The sequence below is a fragment of the Spermophilus citellus genome, assembly GCF_964194105.1.
Source record: "Spermophilus citellus genome assembly, chromosome: 7".
Classification (NCBI taxonomy): Eukaryota; Metazoa; Chordata; class Mammalia; order Rodentia; family Sciuridae; genus Spermophilus; species Spermophilus citellus.
In genome coordinates, this window is record NC_138188.1 from 15,626,915 (window position 1) to 15,645,267 (window position 18,353).

Consider the following 18,353-nt stretch of genomic DNA (forward strand, 5'->3'; position numbering starts at 1 on the left):
AGTCGCCTTAGTGTACTGATCATTACCTGAAAGTATCATCCAGTTTGGGTGTAAAAATATTTGCTGAGATTTCTGGAGATTCGTAATTTTGGGAAGCATGGCAACCCCTTTCCATGAAAGTGTTTCTTGCCAGTCACTGCTTAGGGCTACGTCAAGAGGAAACAAAACATAGAGATAGAACGTGAAACTGCTTTATTGTGTCAAGTTTCAAGACGCTAGCACAAACCGTGTTGGATTTAGAGTTCCAAATACATCTACCAATATAGGAGAAAACAGAGTGAAACCTAAAAATTCAAACTGTTACTGGAAACGAACGCTTCAACATAGAAGAACGAAATTTGGGGAACCAAGTCGCGTTAGTGTAGTGATCATTACCTGAAAGTATCATCCAGTTTGGGTGAAAAAATATTTGCTGAAATTTCTGGAGATTCGTAATTTTGGGAAGCCTGGCAACCCCTTTCCATGAAAGTGTTTCTCGCCAGTCACTGCTTAGGGCTACATCAAGAGGAAACAAAACATAGAGATAGAACGTGAAACTACTTTATTGTGTCAAGTTTCAAGAAGCTAGCACAAACCGTGTTGGATTTAGAGTTCCAAATACATCTATCAATATAGGAGAAAACAGAGTGAAACCTAAAAATTCAAACTGTTACTGGAAACGAACGCTTCAACATAGAAGAACGACATTTGGGGAACCAAGTCGCCTTAGTGTACTGATCATTACCTGAAAGTATCATCCAGTTTGGGTGTAAAAATATTTGCTGAGATTTCTGGAGATTCGTAATTTTGGGAAGCATGGCAACCCCTTTCCATGAAAGTGTTTCTTGCCAGTCACTGCTTAGGGCTACATCAAGAGGAAACAAAACATAGAGATAGAACGTGAAACTGCTTTATTGTGTCAAGTTTCAAGAAGCTAGCACAAACCGTGTTGGATTTAGAGTTCCAAATACATCTATCAATATAGGAGAAAACAGAGTGAAACCTAAAAATTCAAACTGTTACTGGAAACGAACGCTTCAACATAGAAGAACGACATTTGGGGAACCAAGTCGCCTTAGTGTACTGATCATTACCTGAAAGTATCATCCTGTTTGGTTAAAAAATATTTGCTGAAATTTCTGGAGATTCGTAATTTTGGGAAGCCTGGCAACCCCTTTCCATGAAAGTGTTTCTCGCCAGTCACTGCTTAGGGCTACATCAAGAGGAAACAAAACATAGAGATAGAACGTGAAACTACTTTATTGTGTCAAGTTTCAAGAAGCTAGCACAAACCGTGTTGGATTTAGAGTTCCAAATACATCTATCAATATAGGAGAAAACAGAGTGAAACCTAAAAATTCAAACTGTTACTGGAAACGAACGCTTCAACATAGAAGAACGACATTTGGGGAACCAAGTCGCCTTAGTGTACTGATCATTACCTGAAAGTATCATCCAGTTTGGGTGTAAAAATATTTGCTGAGATTTCTGGAGATTCGTAATTTTGGGAAGCATGGCAACCCCTTTCCATGAAAGTGTTTCTTGCCAGTCACTGCTTAGGGCTACATCAAGAGGAAACAAAACATAGAGATAGAACGTGAAACTGCTTTATTGTGTCAAGTTTCAAGAAGCTAGCACAAACCGTGTTGGATTTAGAGTTCCAAATACATCTATCAATATAGGAGAAAACAGAGTGAAACCTAAAAATTCAAACTGTTACTGGAAACGAACGCTTCAACATAGAAGAACGACATTTGGGGAACCAAGTCGCCTTAGTGTACTGATCATTACCTGAAAGTATCATCCAGTTTGGGTTAAAAAATATTTGCTGAGATTTCTGGAGATTTGTAATTTTAGGAAGCTTGGCAACCCCTTTCCATGAAAGTGTTTCTCCTCAGTCACTGCTTGGGGCTACATCAAGAGGAAACAAAACATAGAGATAGAACGTGAAATTACTTTATTGTGTCAAGTTTCAAGAAGCTAGCACAAACCGTGTTGGATTTAGAGTTCCAAATACATCTATCAATATAGGAGAAAACAGAGTGAAACCTAAAAATTCAAACTGTTACTGGAAACGAACGCTTCAACATAGAAGAACGAAATTTGGGGAACCAAGTCGCGTTAGTGTAGTGATCATTACCTGAAAGTATCATCCAGTTTGGGTGAAAAAATATTTGCTGAGATTTCTGGAGATTCGTAATTTTGGGAAGCCTGGCAACCCCTTTCCATGAAAGTGTTTCTCGCCAGTCACTGCTTAGGGCTACATCAAGAGGAAACAAAACATAGAGATAGAACGTGAAACTACTTTATTGTGTCAAGTTTCAAGAAGCTAGCACAAACCGTGTTGGATTTAGAGTTCCAAATACATCTATCAATATAGGAGAAAACAGAGTGAAACCTAAAAATTCAAACTGTTACTGGAAACGAACGCTTCAACATAGAAGAACGACATTTGGGGAACCAAGTCGCCTTAGTGTACTGATCATTACCTGAAAGTATCATCCAGTTTGGGTGTAAAAATATTTGCTGAGATTTCTGGAGATTCGTAATTTTGGGAAGCATGGCAACCCCTTTCCATGAAAGTGTTTCTTGCCAGTCACTGCTTAGGGCTACGTCAAGAGGAAACAAAACATAGAGATAGAACGTGAAACTGCTTTATTGTGTCAAGTTTCAAGACGCTAGCACAAACCGTGTTGGATTTAGAGTTCCAAATACATCTATCAATATAGGAGAAAACAGAGTGAAACCTAAAAATTCAAACTGTTACTGGAAACGAACGCTTCAACATAGAAGAACGACATTTGGGGAACCAAGTCGCGTTAGTGTAGTGATCATTACCTGAAAGTATCATCCAGTTTGGGTGAAAAAATATTTGCTGAAATTTCTGGAGATTCGTAATTTTGGGAAGCCTGGCAACCCCTTTCCATGAAAGTGTTTCTCGCCAGTCACTGCTTAGGGCTACATCAAGAGGAAACAAAACATAGAGATAGAACGTGAAACTACTTTATTGTGTCAAGTTTCAAGAAGCTAGCACAAACCGTGTTGGATTTAGAGTTCCAAATACATCTATCAATATAGGAGAAAACAGAGTGAAACCTAAAAATTCAAACTGTTACTGGAAACGAACGCTTCAACATAGAAGAACGACATTTGGGGAACCAAGTCGCCTTAGTGTACTGATCATTACCTGAAAGTATCATCCAGTTTGGGTGTAAAAATATTTGCTGAGATTTCTGGAGATTCGTAATTTTGGGAAGCATGGCAACCCCTTTCCATGAAAGTGTTTCTTGCCAGTCACTGCTTAGGGCTACATCAAGAGGAAACAAAACATAGAGATAGAACGTGAAACTGCTTTATTGTGTCAAGTTTCAAGAAGCTAGCACAAACCGTGTTGGATTTAGAGTTCCAAATACATCTATCAATATAGGAGAAAACAGAGTGAAACCTAAAAATTCAAACTGTTACTGGAAACGAACGCTTCAACATAGAAGAACGACGTTTGGGGAACCAAGTCGCCTTAGTGTACTGATCATTACCTGAAAGTATCATCCTGTTTGGGTTAAAAAATATTTGCTGAGATTTCTGGAGATTCGTATATTTGGGAAGCCTGGCAACCCCTTTCCATGAAAGTGTTTCTCGCCAGTCACTGTTAGGGCTACATCAAGAGGAAACAAAACATAGAGATAGAACATGAAACTACTTTATTGTGTCAAGTTTCAAGAAGCTAGCACAAACCGTGTTGGATTTAGAGTTCCAAATACACCTATCAATATAGGAGAAAACAGAGTGAAACCTAAAAATTCAAACTGTTACTGGAAACGAACGCTTCAACATAGAAGAACGAAATTTGGGGAACCAAGTCGCCTTAGTGTACTGATCATTACCTGAAAGAATCATCCTGTTTGGGTGAAAAAATATTTGCTGAGATTTCTGGAGATTCGTAATTTTGGGAAGCCTGGCAACCTCTTTCCATGAAAGTGTTTCTCGCCAGTCACTGCTTAGGGCTACATCAAGAGGAAACAAAACATAGAGATAGAACGTGAAACTACTTTATTGTGTCAAGTTTCAAGAAGCTAGCACAAACCGTGTTGGATTTAGAGTTCCAAATACATCTATCAATATAGGAGAAAACAGAGTGAAACCTAAAAATTCAAACTGTTACTGGAAACGAACGCTTCAACATAGAAGAACGACATTTGGGGAACCAAGTCGCCTTAGTGTACTGATCATTACCTGAAAGTATCATCCAGTTTGGGTGTAAAAATATTTGCTGAGATTTCTGGAGATTCGTAATTTTGGGAAGCATGGCAACCCCTTTCCATGAAAGTGTTTCTTGCCAGTCACTGCTTAGGGCTACATCAAGAGGAAACAAAACATAGAGATAGAACGTGAAACTGCTTTATTGTGTCAAGTTTCAAGAAGCTAGCACAAACCGTGTTGGATTTAGAGTTCCAAATACATCTATCAATATAGGAGAAAACAGAGTGAAACCTAAAAATTCAAACTGTTACTGGAAACGAACGCTTCAACATAGAAGAACGACATTTGGGGAACCAAGTCGCGTTAGTGTAGTGATCATTACCTGAAAGTATCATCCAGTTTGGGTGAAAAAATATTTGCTGAGATTTCTGGAGATTCGTAATTTTGGGAAGCCTGGCAACCCCTTTCCATGAAAGTGTTTCTCGCCAGTCACTGCTTAGGGCTACATCAAGAGGAAACAAAACATAGAGATAGAACGTGAAACTACTTTATTGTGTCAAGTTTCAAGAAGCTAGCACAAACCGTGTTGGATTTAGAGTTCCAAATACATCTATCAATATAGGAGAAAACAGAGTGAAACCTAAAAATTCAAACTGTTACTGGAAACGAACGCTTCAACATAGAAGAACGACATTTGGGGAACCAAGTCGCCTTAGTGTACTGATCATTACCTGAAAGTATCATCCAGTTTGGGTGTAAAAATATTTGCTGAGATTTCTGGAGATTCGTAATTTTGGGAAGCATGGCAACCCCTTTCCATGAAAGTGTTTCTTGCCAGTCACTGCTTAGGGCTACATCAAGAGGAAACAAAACATAGAGATAGAACGTGAAACTGCTTTATTGTGTCAAGTTTCAAGAAGCTAGCACAAACCGTGTTGGATTTAGAGTTCCAAATATATCTATCAATATAGGAGAAAACAGAGTGAAACCTAAAAATTCAAACTGTTACTGGAAACGAACGCTTCAACATAGAAGAACGACATTTGGGGAACCAAGTCGCCTTAGTGTACTGATCATTACCTGAAAGTATCATCCAGTTTGGGTGAAAAAATATTTGCTGAGATTTCTGGAGATTCGTATATTTGGGAAGCCTGGCAACCCCTTTCCATGAAAGTGTTTCTCGCCAGTCACTGTTAGGGCTACATCAAGAGGAAACAAAACATAGAGATAGAACGTGAAACTACTTTATTGTGTCAAGTTTCAAGAAGCTAGCACAAACCGTGTTGGATTTAGAGTTCCAAATACATCTATCAATATAGGAGAAAACAGAGTGAAACCTAAAAATTCAAACTGTTACTGGAAACGAACGCTTCAACATAGAAGAACGAAATTTGGGGAACCAAGTCACCTTAGTGTACTGATCATTACCTGAAAGTATCATCCTGTTTGGGTGAAAAAATATTTGCTGAGATTTCTGGAGATTCGTATATTTGGGAAGCCTGGCAACCCCTTTCCATTAAAGTGTTTCTCGCCAGTCACTGTTAGGGCTACATCAAGAGGAAACAAAACATAGAGATAGAACGTGAAACTACTTTATTGTGTCAAGTTTCAAGAAGCTAGCACAAACCGTGTTGGATTTAGAGTTCCAAATACATCTATCAATATAGGAGAAAACAGAGTGAAACCTAAAAATTCAAACTGTTACTGGAAACGAACGCTTCAACATAGAAGAACGACATTTGGGGAACCAAGTCGCCTTAGTGTACTGATCATTACCTGAAAGTATCATCCAGTTTGGGTGAAAAAATATTTGCTGAGATTTCTGGAGATTCGTAATTTTGAGAAGCCTGGCAACCCCTTTCCATGAAAGTGTTTCTCGCCAGTCACTGCTTAGGGCTACATCAAGAGGAAACAAAACATAGAGATAGAACGTGAAACTGCTTTATTGTGTCAAGTTTCAAGAAGCTAGCACAAACCGTGTTGGATTTAGAGTTCCAAATACATCTATCAATATAGGAGAAAACAGAGTGAAACCTAAAAATTCAAACTGTTACTGGAAACGAACGCTTCAACATAGAAGAACGAAATTTGGGGAACCAAGTCGCCTTAGTGTACTGATCATTACCTGAAAGTATCATCCAGTTTGGGTGAAAAAATATTTGCTGAGATTTCTGGAGATTCGTAATTTTGGGAAGCCTGGCAACCCCTTTCCATGAAAGTGTTTCTCGCCAGTCACTGCTTAGGGCTACATCAAGAGGAAACAAAACATAGAGATAGAACGTGAAACTACTTTATTGTGTCAAGTTTCAAGAAGCTAGCACAAACCATGTTGGATTTAGAGTTCCAAATACATCTATCAATATAGGAGAAAACAGAGTGAAACCTAAAAATTCAAACTGTTACTGGAAACGAACGCTTCAACATAGAAGAATGAAATTTGGGGAACCAAGTCGCCTTAGTGTACTGATCATTACCTGAAAGTATCATCCAGTTTGGGTGAAAAAATATTTGCTGAGATTTCTGGAGATTCGTATATTTGGGAAGCCTGGCAACCCCTTTCCATGAAAGTGTTTCTCGCCAGTCACTGTTAGGGCTACATCAAGAGGAAAAAAAAACATAGAGATAGAACGTGAAACTACTTTATTGTGTCAAGTTTCAAGAAGCTAGCACAAACCGTGTTGGATTTAGAGTTCCAAATACATCTATCAATATAGGAGAAAACAGAGTGAAACCTAAAAATTCAAACTGTTACTGGAAACGAACGCTTCAACATAGAAGAACGAAATTTGGGGAACCAAGTCGCCTTAGTGTACTGATCATTACCTGAAAGTATCATCCTGTTTGGGTGAAAAAATATTTGCTGAGATTTCTGGAGATTCGTATATTTGGGAAGCCTGGCAACCCCTTTCCATGAAAGTGTTTCTCGCCAGTCACTGTTAGGGTTACATCAAGAGGAAACAAACATAGAGATAGAACGTGAAACTGCTTTATTGTGTCAAGTTTCAAGAAGCTAGCACAAACCGTGTTGGATTTAGAGTTCCAAATACATCTATCAATATAGGAGAAAACAGAGTGAAACCTAAAAATTCAAACTGTAACTGGAAACGAACGCTTCAACATAGAAGAACGACATTTGGGTAACCAAGTCACCTTAGTGTACTGATCATTACCTGAAAGTATCATCCAGTTTGGGTGAAAAAATATTTGCTGAGATTTCTGGAGATTTGTAATTTTAGGAAGCTTGGCAACCCCTTTCCATGAAAGTGTTTCTCCTCAGTCACTGCTTGGGGCTACATCAAGAGGAAACAAAACATAGAGATAGAACGTGAAATTACTTTATTGTGTCAAGTTTCAAGAAGCTAGCACAAACCGTGTTGGATTTAGAGTTCCAAATACATCTATCAATATAGGGGAAAACAGAGTGAAACCTAAAAATTCAAACTGTTACTGGAAACGAACGCTTCAACATAGAAGAACGAAATTTGGGGAACCAAGTCGCCTTAGTGTACTGATCATTACCTGAAAGTATCATCCTGTTTGGGTGAAAAAATATTTGCTGAGATTTCTGGAGATTCGTATATTTGGGAAGCCTGGCAACCCCTTTCCATGAAAGTGTTTCTCGCCAGTCACTGTTAGGGCTACATCAAGAGGAAACAAAACATAGAGATAGAACGTGAAACTACTTTATTGTGTCAAGTTTCAAGAAGCTAGCACAAACCGTGTTGGATTTAGAGTTCCAAATACATCTATCAATATAGGAGAAAACAGAGTGAAACCTAAAAATTCAAACTGTTACTGGAAACGAACGCTTCAACATAGAAGAACGACATTTGGGGAACCAAGTCGCCTTAGTGTACTGATCATTACCTGAAAGTATCATCCAGTTTGGGTGAAAAAATATTTGCTGAGATTTCTGGAGATTCGTAATTTTGGGAAGCCTGGCAACCCCTTTCCATGAAAGTGTTTCTCGCCAGTCACTGCTTAGGGCTACATCAAGAGGAAACAAAACATAGAGATAGAACGTGAAACTGCTTTATTGTGTCAAGTTTCAAGAAGCTAGCACAAACCGTGTTGGATTTAGAGTTCCAAATACATCTATCAATATAGGAAAAAACAGAGTGAAACCTAAAAATTCAAACTGTTACTGGAAACGAACGCTTCAACATAGAAGAACGACATTTGGGGAACCAAGTCGCGTTAGTGTAGTGATCATTACCTGAAAGTATCATCCAGTTTGGGTGAAAAAATATTTGCTGAGATTTCTGGAGATTCGTATATTTGGGAAGCCTGGCAACCCCTTTCCATGAAAGTGTTTCTCGCCAGTCACTGTTAGGGCTACATCAAGAGGAAACAAAACATAGAGATAGAACGAGAAACTACTTTATTGTGTCAAGTTTCAAGAAGCTAGCACAAACCGTGTTGGATTTGGAGTTCCAAATACATCTATCAATATAGGAGAAAACAGAGCGAAACCTAAAAATTCAAACTGTTACTGGAAACGAACGCTTCAACATAGAAGAACGAAATTTGGGGAACCAAGTCGCCTTAGTGTACTGATCATTACCTGAAAGTATCATCCAGTTTGGGTGAAAAAATATTTGCTGAGATTTCTGGAGATTTGTAATTTTAGGAAGCTTGGCAACCCCTTTCCATGAAAGTGTTTCTCCTCAGTCACTGCTTGGGGCTACATCAAGAGGAAACAAAACATAGAGATAGAACGTGAAATTACTTTATTGTGTCAAGTTTCAAGAAGCTAGCACAAACCGTGTTGGATTTAGAGTTCCAAATACATCTATCAATATAGGGGAAAACAGAGTGAAACCTAAAAATTCAAACTGTTACTGGAAACGAACGCTTCAACATAGAAGAACGACATTTGGGGAACCAAGTCGCCTTAGTGTACTGATCATTACCTGAAAGTATCATCCAGTTTGGGTGAAAAAATATTTGCTGAGATTTCTGGAGATTCGTAATTTTGGGAAGCCTGGCAACCCCTTTCCATGAAAGTGTTTCTCGCCAGTCACTCCTTAGGGCTACATCAAGAGGAAACAAAACATAGAGATAGAACGTGAAACTGCTTTATTGTGTCAAGTTTCAAGAAGCTAGCACAAACCGTGTTGGATTTAGAGTTCCAAATACATCTATCAATATAGGAGAAAACAGAGTGAAACCTAAAAATTCAAACTGTTACTGGAAACGAACGCTTCAACATAGAAGAACGAAATTTGGGGAACCAAGTCGCCTTAGTGTACTGATCATTACCTGAAAGTATCATCCTGTTTGGGTGAAAAAATATTTGCTGAGATTTCTGGAGATTCGTATATTTGGGAAGCCTGGCAACCCCTTTCCATGAAAGTGTTTCTCGCCAGTCACTGTTAGGGCTACATCAAGAGGAAACAAAACATAGAGATAGAACGTGAAACTACTTTATTGTGTCAAGTTTCAAGAAGCTAGCACAAACCGTGTTGGATTTAGAGTTCCAAATACATCTATCAATATATAAGAAAACAGAGTGAAACCTAAAAATTCAAACTGTTACTGGAAACGAACGCTTCAACATAGAAGAACGACATTTGGGGAACCAAGTCACCTTAGTGTACTGATCATTACCTGAAAGTATCATCCAGTTTGGGTGAAAAAATATTTGCTGAGATTTCTGGAGATTTGTAATTTTAGGAAGCTTGGCAACCCCTTTCCATGAAAGTGTTTCTCCTCAGTCACTGCTTGGGGCTACATCAAGAGGAAACAAAACATATAGATAGAACGTGAAATTACTTTATTGTGTCAAGTTTCAAGAAGCTAGCACAAACCGTGTTGGATTTAGAGTTCCAAATACATCTATCAATATAGGAGAAAACAGAGTGAAACCTAAAAATTCAAACTGTTACTGGAAACGAACGCTTCAACATAGAAGAACGACATTTGGGGAACCAAGTCGCCTTAGTGTACTGATCATTACCTGAAAGTATCATCCAGTTTGGGTGAAAAAATATTTGCTGAGATTTCTGGAGATTCGTATATTTGGGAAGCCTGGCAACCCCTTTCCATGAAAGTGTTTCTCGCCAGTCACTGTTAGGGCTACATCAAGAGGAAACAAAACATAGAGATAGAACGTGAAACTGCTTTATTGTGTCAGGTTTCAAGAAGCTAGCACAAACCGTGTTGGATTAAGAGTTCCAAATACATCTATCAATATAGGAGAAAACAGAGTGAAACCTAAAAATTCAAACTGTTACTGGAAACGAACGCTTCAACATAGAAGAACGAAATTTGGGGAACCAAGTCGCCTTAGTGTACTGATCATTACCTGAAAGTATCATCCTGTTTGGGTGAAAAAATATTTGCTGAGATTTCTGGAGATTCGTAATTTTGGGAAGCCTGGCAACCCCTTTCCATGAAAGTGTTTCTCGCCAGTCACTGCTTAGGGCTACATCAAGAGGAAACAAAACATAGAGATAGAACGTGAAACTACTTTATTGTGTCAAGTTTCAAGAAGCTAGCACAAACCATGTTGGATTTAGAGTTCCAAATACATCTATCAATATAGGAGAAAACAGAGTGAAACCTAAAAATTCAAACTGTTACTGGAAACGAACGCTTCAACATAGAAGAACGACATTTGGGGAACCAAGTCACCTTAGTGTACTGATCATTACCTGAAAGTATCATCCAGTTTGGGTGAAAAAATATTTGCTGAGATTTCTGGAGATTTGTAATTTTAGGAAGCTTGGCAACCCCTTTCCATGAAAGTGTTTCTCCTCAGTCACTGCTTGGGGCTACATCAAGAGGAAACAAAACATAGAGATAGAACGTGAAATTACTTTATTGTGTCAAGTTTCAAGAAGCTAGCACAAACCGTGTTGGATTTAGAGTTCCAAATACATCTATCAATATAGGAGAAAACAGAGTGAAACCTAAAAATTCAAACTGTTACTGGAAACGAATGCTTCAACATAGAAGAACGACATTTGGGGAACCAAGTCGCCTTAGTGTACTGATCATTACCTGAAAGTATCATCCAGTTTGGGTGAAAAAATATTTGCTGAGATTTCTGGAGATTCGTATATTTGGGAAGCCTGGCAACCCCTTTCCATGAAAGTGTTTCTCGCCAGTCACTGTTAGGGCTACATCAAGAGGAAACAAAACATAGAGATAGAACGTGAAACTGCTTTATTGTGTCAGGTTTCAAGAAGCTAGCACAAACCGTGTTGGATTAAGAGTTCCAAATACATCTATCAATATAGGAGAAAACAGAGTGAAACCTAAAAATTCAAACTGTTACTGGAAACGAACGCTTCAACATAGAAGAACGAAATTTGGGGAACCAAGTCGCCTTAGTGTACTGATCATTACCTGAAAGTATCATCCTGTTTGGGTGAAAAAATATTTGCTGAGATTTCTGGAAATTCGTATATTTGGGAAGCCTGGCAACCCCTTTCCATGAAAGTGTTTCTCGCCAGTCACTGTTAGGGCTACATCAAGAGGAAACAAAACATAGAGATAGAATGTGAAACTACTTTATTGTGTCAAGTTTCAAGAAGCTAGCACAAACCGTGTTGGATTTAGAGTTCCAAATACATCTATCAATATAGGAGAAAACAGAGTGAAACCTAAAAATTCAAACTGTTACTGGAAACGAACGCTTCAACATAGAAGAACGACATTTGGGGAACCAAGTCGCCTTAGTGTACTGATCATTACCTGAAAGTATCATCCAGTTTGGGTGAAAAAATATTTGCTGAGATTTCTGGAGATTTGTAATTTTAGGAAGCTTGGCAACCCCTTTCCATGAAAGTGTTTCTCCTCAGTCACTGCTTGGGGCTACATCAAGAGGAAACAAAACATAGAGATAGAACGTGAAATTACTTTATTGTGTCAAGTTTCAAGAAGCTAGCACAAACCGTGTTGGATTTAGAGTTCCAAATACATCTATCAATATAGGAGAAAACAGAGTGAAACCTAAAAATTCAAACTGTTACTGGAAACGAACGCTTCAACATAGAAGAACGACATTTGGGGAACCAAGTCGCCTTAGTGTACTGATCATTACCTGAAAGTATCATCCAGTTTGGGTGAAAAAATATTTGCTGAGATTTCTGGAGATTCGTAATTTTGGGAAGCCTGGCAACCCCTTTCCATGAAAGTGTTTCTCGCCAGTCACTGCTTAGGGCTACATCAAGAGGAAACAAAACATAGAGATAGAACGTGAAACTGCTTTATTGTGTCAAGTTTCAAGAAGCTAGCACAAACCGTGTTGGATTTAGATTTCCAAATACATCTATCAATATAGGAGAAAACAGAGTGAAACCTAAAAATTCAAACTGTTACTGGAAACGAACGCTTCAACATAGAAGAACGAAATTTGGGGAACCAAGTCGCCTTAGTGTACTGATCATTACCTGAAAGTATCATCCTGTTTGGGTGAAAAAATATTTGCTGAGATTTCTGGAGATTCGTAATTTTGGGAAGCCTGGCAACCCCTTTCCATGAAAGTGTTTCTCGCCAGTCACTGCTTAGGGCTACATCAAGAGGAAACAAAACATAGAGATAGAACGTGAAACTACTTTATTGTGTCAAGTTTCAAGAAGCTAGCACAAACCGTGTTGGATTTAGAGTTCCAAATACATCTATCAATATAGGAGAAAACAGAGTGAAACCTAAAAATTCAAACTGTAACTGGAAACGAACGCTTCAACATAGAAGAACGACATTTGGGGAACCAAGTCACCTTAGTGTACTGATCATTACCTGAAAGTATCATCCAGTTTGGGTGAAAAAATATTTGCTGAGATTTCTGGAGATTTGTAATTTTAGGAAGCTTGGCAACCCCTTTCCATGAAAGTGTTTCTCCTCAGTCACTGCTTGGGGCTACATCAAGAGGAAACAAAACATAGAGATAGAACGTGAAATTACTTTATTGTGTCAAGTTTCAAGAAGCTAGCACAAACCGTGTTGGATTTAGAGTTCCAAATACATCTATCAATATAGGGGAAAACAGAGTGAAACCTAAAAATTCAAACTGTTACTGGAAACGAACGCTTCAACATAGAAGAACGAAATTTAGGGAACCAAGTCGCCTTAGTGTACTGATCATTACCTGAAAGTATCATCCTGTTTGGGTGAAAAAATATTTGCTGAGATTTCTGGAGATTCGTATATTTGGGAAGCCTGGCAACCCCTTTCCATGAAAGTGTTTCTCGCCAGTCACTGTTAGGGCTACATCAAGAGGAAACAAAACATAGAGATAGAACATGAAACTACTTTATTGTGTCAAGTTTCAAGAAGCTAGCACAAACCGTGTTGGATTTAGAGTTCCAAATACATCTATCAATATAGGAGAAAACAGAGTGAAACCTAAAAATTCAAACTGTTACTGGAAACGAACGCTTCAACATAGAAGAACGACATTTGGGGAACCAAGTCGCGATAGTGTACTGATCATTACCTGAAAGTATCATCCAGTTTGGGTGAAAAAATATTTGCTGAGATTTCTGGAGATTTGTAATTTTAGGAAGCTTGGCAACCCCTTTCCATGAAAGTGTTTCTCCTCAGTCACTGCTTGGGGCTACATCAAGAGGAAACAAAACATAGAGATAGAACGTGAAATTACTTTATTGTGTCAAGTTTCAAGAAGCTAGCACAAACCGTGTTGGATTTAGAGTTCCAAATACATCTATCAATATAGGAGAAAACAGAGTGAAACCTAAAAATTCAAACTGTTACTGGAAACGAACGCTTCAACATAGAAGAATGACATTTGGGGAACCAAGTCGCCTTAGTGTACTGATCATTACCTGAAAGTATCATCCAGTTTGGGTGAAAAAATATTTGCTGAGATTTCTGGAGATTTGTAATTTTAGGAAGCTTGGCAACCCCTTTCCATGAAAGTGTTTCTCCTCAGTCACTGCTTGGGGCTACATCAAGAGGAAACAAAACATAGAGATAGAATGTGAAATTACTTTATTGTGTCAAGTTTCAAGAAGCTAGCACAAACCGTGTTGGATTTAGAGTTCCAAATACATCTATCAATATAGGAGAAAACAGAGTGAAACCTAAAAATTCAAACTGTTACTGGAAACGAACGCTTCAACATAGAAGAACGAAATTTGGGGAACCAAGTCGCCTTAGTGTACTGATCATTACCTGAAAGTATCATCCTGTTTGGGTGAAAAAATATTTGCTGAGATTTCTGGAGATTCGTATATTTGGGAAGCCTGGCAACCCCTTTCCATGAAAGTGTTTCTCGCCAGTCACTGTTAGGGCTACATCAAGAGGAAACAAAACATAGAGATAGAACGTGAAACTACTTTATTGTGTCAAGTTTCAAGAAGCTAGCACAAACCGTGTTGGATTTAGAGTTCCAAATACATCTATCAATATAGGAGAAAACAGAGTGAAACCTAAAAATTCAAACTTTTACTGGAAACGAACGCTTCAACATAGAAGAACGAAATTTGGGGAACCAAGTCGCCTTAGTGTACTGATCATTACCTGAAAGTATCATCCTGTTTGGGTGAAAAAATATTTGCTGAGATTTCTGGAGATTCGTAATTTTGGGAAGCCTGGCAACCCCTTTCCATGAAAGTGTTTCTCGCCAGTCACTGCTTAGGGCTACATCAAGAGGAAACAAAACATAGAGATAGAACGTGAAACTACTTTATTGTGTCAAGTTTCAAGAAGCTAGCACAAACCGTGTTGGATTTAGAGTTCCAAATACATCTATCAATATAGGAGAAAACAGAGTGAAACCTAAAAATTCAAACTGTAACTGGAAACGAACGCTTCAACATAGAAGAACGACATTTGGGGAACCAAGTCACCTTAGTGTACTGATCATTACCTGAAAGTATCATCCAGTTTGGGTGAAAAAATATTTGCTGAGATTTCTGGAGATTTGTAATTTTAGGAAGCTTGGCAACCCCTTTCCATGAAAGTGTTTCTCCTCAGTCACTGCTTGGGGCTACATCAAGAGGAAACAAAACATAGAGATAGAACGTGAAATTACTTTATTGTGTCAAGTTTCAAGAAGCTAGCACAAACCGTGTTGGATTTAGAGTTCCAAATACATCTATCAATATAGGGGAAAACAGAGTGAAACCTAAAAATTCAAACTGTTACTGGAAACGAACGCTTCAACATAGAAGAACGAAATTTAGGGAACCAAGTCGCCTTAGTGTACTGATCATTACCTGAAAGTATCATCCTGTTTGGGTGAAAAAATATTTGCTGAGATTTCTGGAGATTCGTATATTTGGGAAGCCTGGCAACCCCTTTCCATGAAAGTGTTTCTCGCCAGTCACTGTTAGGGCTACATCAAGAGGAAACAAAACATAGAGATAGAACATGAAACTACTTTATTGTGTCAAGTTTCAAGAAGCTAGCACAAACCGTGTTGGATTTAGAGTTCCAAATACATCTATCAATATAGGAGAAAACAGAGTGAAACCTAAAAATTCAAACTGTTACTGGAAACGAACGCTTCAACATAGAAGAACGAAATTTGGGGAACCAAGTCGCGTTAGTGTACTGATCATTACCTGAAAGTATCATCCAGTTTGGGTGAAAAAATATTTGCTGAGATTTCTGGAGATTTGTAATTTTAGGAAGCTTGGCAACCCCTTTCCATGAAAGTGTTTCTCCTCAGTCACTGCTTGGGGCTACATCAAGAGGAAACAAAACATAGAGATAGAACGTGAAATTACTTTATTGTGTCAAGTTTCAAGAAGCTAGCACAAACCGTGTTGGATTTAGAGTTCCAAATACATCTATCAATATAGGAGAAAACAGAGTGAAACCTAAAAATTCAAACTGTTACTGGAAACGAACGCTTCAACATAGAAGAATGACATTTGGGGAACCAAGTCGCCTTAGTGTACTGATCATTACCTGAAAGTATCATCCAGTTTGGGTGAAAAAATATTTGCTGAGATTTCTGGAGATTTGTAATTTTAGGAAGCTTGGCAACCCCTTTCCATGAAAGTGTTTCTCCTCAGTCACTGCTTGGGGCTACATCAAGAGGAAACAAAACATAGAGATAGAATGTGAAATTACTTTATTGTGTCAAGTTTCAAGAAGCTAGCACAAACCGTGTTGGATTTAGAGTTCCAAATACATCTATCAATATAGGAGAAAACAGAGTGAAACCTAAAAATTCAAACTGTTACTGGAAACGAACGCTTCAACATAGAAGAACGACATTTGGGGAACCAAGTCGCCTTAGTGTACTGATCATTACCTGAAAGTATCATCCAGTTTGGGTGAAAAAATATTTGCTGAGATTTCTGGAGATTCGTAATTTTGGGAAGCCTGGCAACCCCTTTCCATGAAAGGGTTTCTCGCCAGTCACTGCTTAGGGCTACATCAAGAGGAAACAAAACATAGAGATAGAACGTGAAACTGCTTTATTGTGTCAAGTTTCAAGAAGCTAGCACAAACCGTGTTGGATTTAGAGTTCCAAATACATCTATCAATATAGGAGAAAACAGAGTGAAACCTAAAAATTCAAACTGTTACTGGAAACGAACGCTTCAACATAGAAGAACGACATTTGGGGAACCAAGTCGCGTTAGTGTAGTGATCATTACCTGAAAGTATCATCCAGTTTGGGTGAAAAAATATTTGCTGAGATTTCTGGAGATTCGTAATTTTGGAAAGCCACCCCTTTCCATGAAAGTGTTCATCGCCAGTCACTGCTTAGGGCTACATCAAGAGGAAACAAAACATAGAGATAGAACGTGAAACTACTTTATTGTGTCAAGTTTCAAGAAGCTAGCACAAACCGTGTTGGATTTGGAGTTCCAAATACATCTATCAATATAGGAGAAAACAGAGCGAAACCTAAAAATTCAAACTGTTACTGGAAACGAACGCTTCAACATAGAAGAACGAAATTTGGGGAACCAAGTCGCCTTAGTGTACTGATCATTACCTGAAAGTATCATCCTGTTTGGGTGAAAAAATATTTGCTGAGATTTCTGGAGATTCGTATATTTGGGAAGCCTGGCAACCCCTTTCCATGAAAGTGTTTCTCGCCAGTCACTGTTAGGGCTACATCAAGAGGAAACAAAACATAGAGATAGAACGTGAAACTACTTTATTGTGTCAAGTTTCAAGAAGCTAGCACAAACCGTGTTGGATTTAGAGTTCCAAATACATCTATCAATATATAAGAAAACAGAGTGAAACCTAAAAATTCAAACTGTTACTGGAAACGAACGCTTCAACATAGAAGAACGACATTTGGGGAACCAAGTCACCTTAGTGTACTGATCATTACCTGAAAGTATCATCCAGTTTGGGTGAAAAAATATTTGCTGAGATTTCTGGAGATTTGTAATTTTAGGAAGCTTGGCAACCCCTTTCCATGAAAGTGTTTCTCCTCAGTCACTGCTTGGGGCTACATCAAGAGGAAACAAAACATAGAGATAGAACGTGAAATTACTTTATTGTGTCAAGTTTCAAGAAGCTAGCACAAACCGTGTTGGATTTAGAGTTCCAAATACATCTATCAATATAGGGGAAAACAGAGTGAAACCTAAAAATTCAAACTGTTACTGGAAACGAACGCTTCAACATAGAAGAACGAAATTTAGGGAACCAAGTCGCCTTAGTGTACTGATCATTACCTGAAAGTATCATCCTGTTTGGGTGAAAAAATATTTGCTGAGATTTCTGGAGATTCGTATATTTGGGAAGCCTGGCAACCCCTTTCCATGAAAGTGTTTCTCGCCAGTCACTGTTAGGGCTACATCAAGAGGAAACAAAACATAGAGATAGAACATGAAACTACTTTATTGTGTCAAGTTTCAAGAAGCTAGCACAAACCGTGTTGGATTTAGAGTTCCAAATACATCTATCAATATAGGAGAAAACAGAGTGAAACCTAAAAATTCAAACTGTTACTGGAAACGAACGCTTCAACATAGAAGAACGACATTTGGGGAACCAAGTCGCGTTAGTGTACTGATCATTACCTGAAAGTATCATCCAGTTTGGGTGAAAAAATATTTGCTGAGATTTCTGGAGATTTGTAATTTTAGGAAGCTTGGCAACCCCTTTCCATGAAAGTGTTTCTCCTCAGTCACTGCTTGGGGCTACATCAAGAGGAAACAAAACATAGAGATAGAACGTGAAATTACTTTATTGTGTCAAGTTTCAAGAAGCTAGCACAAACC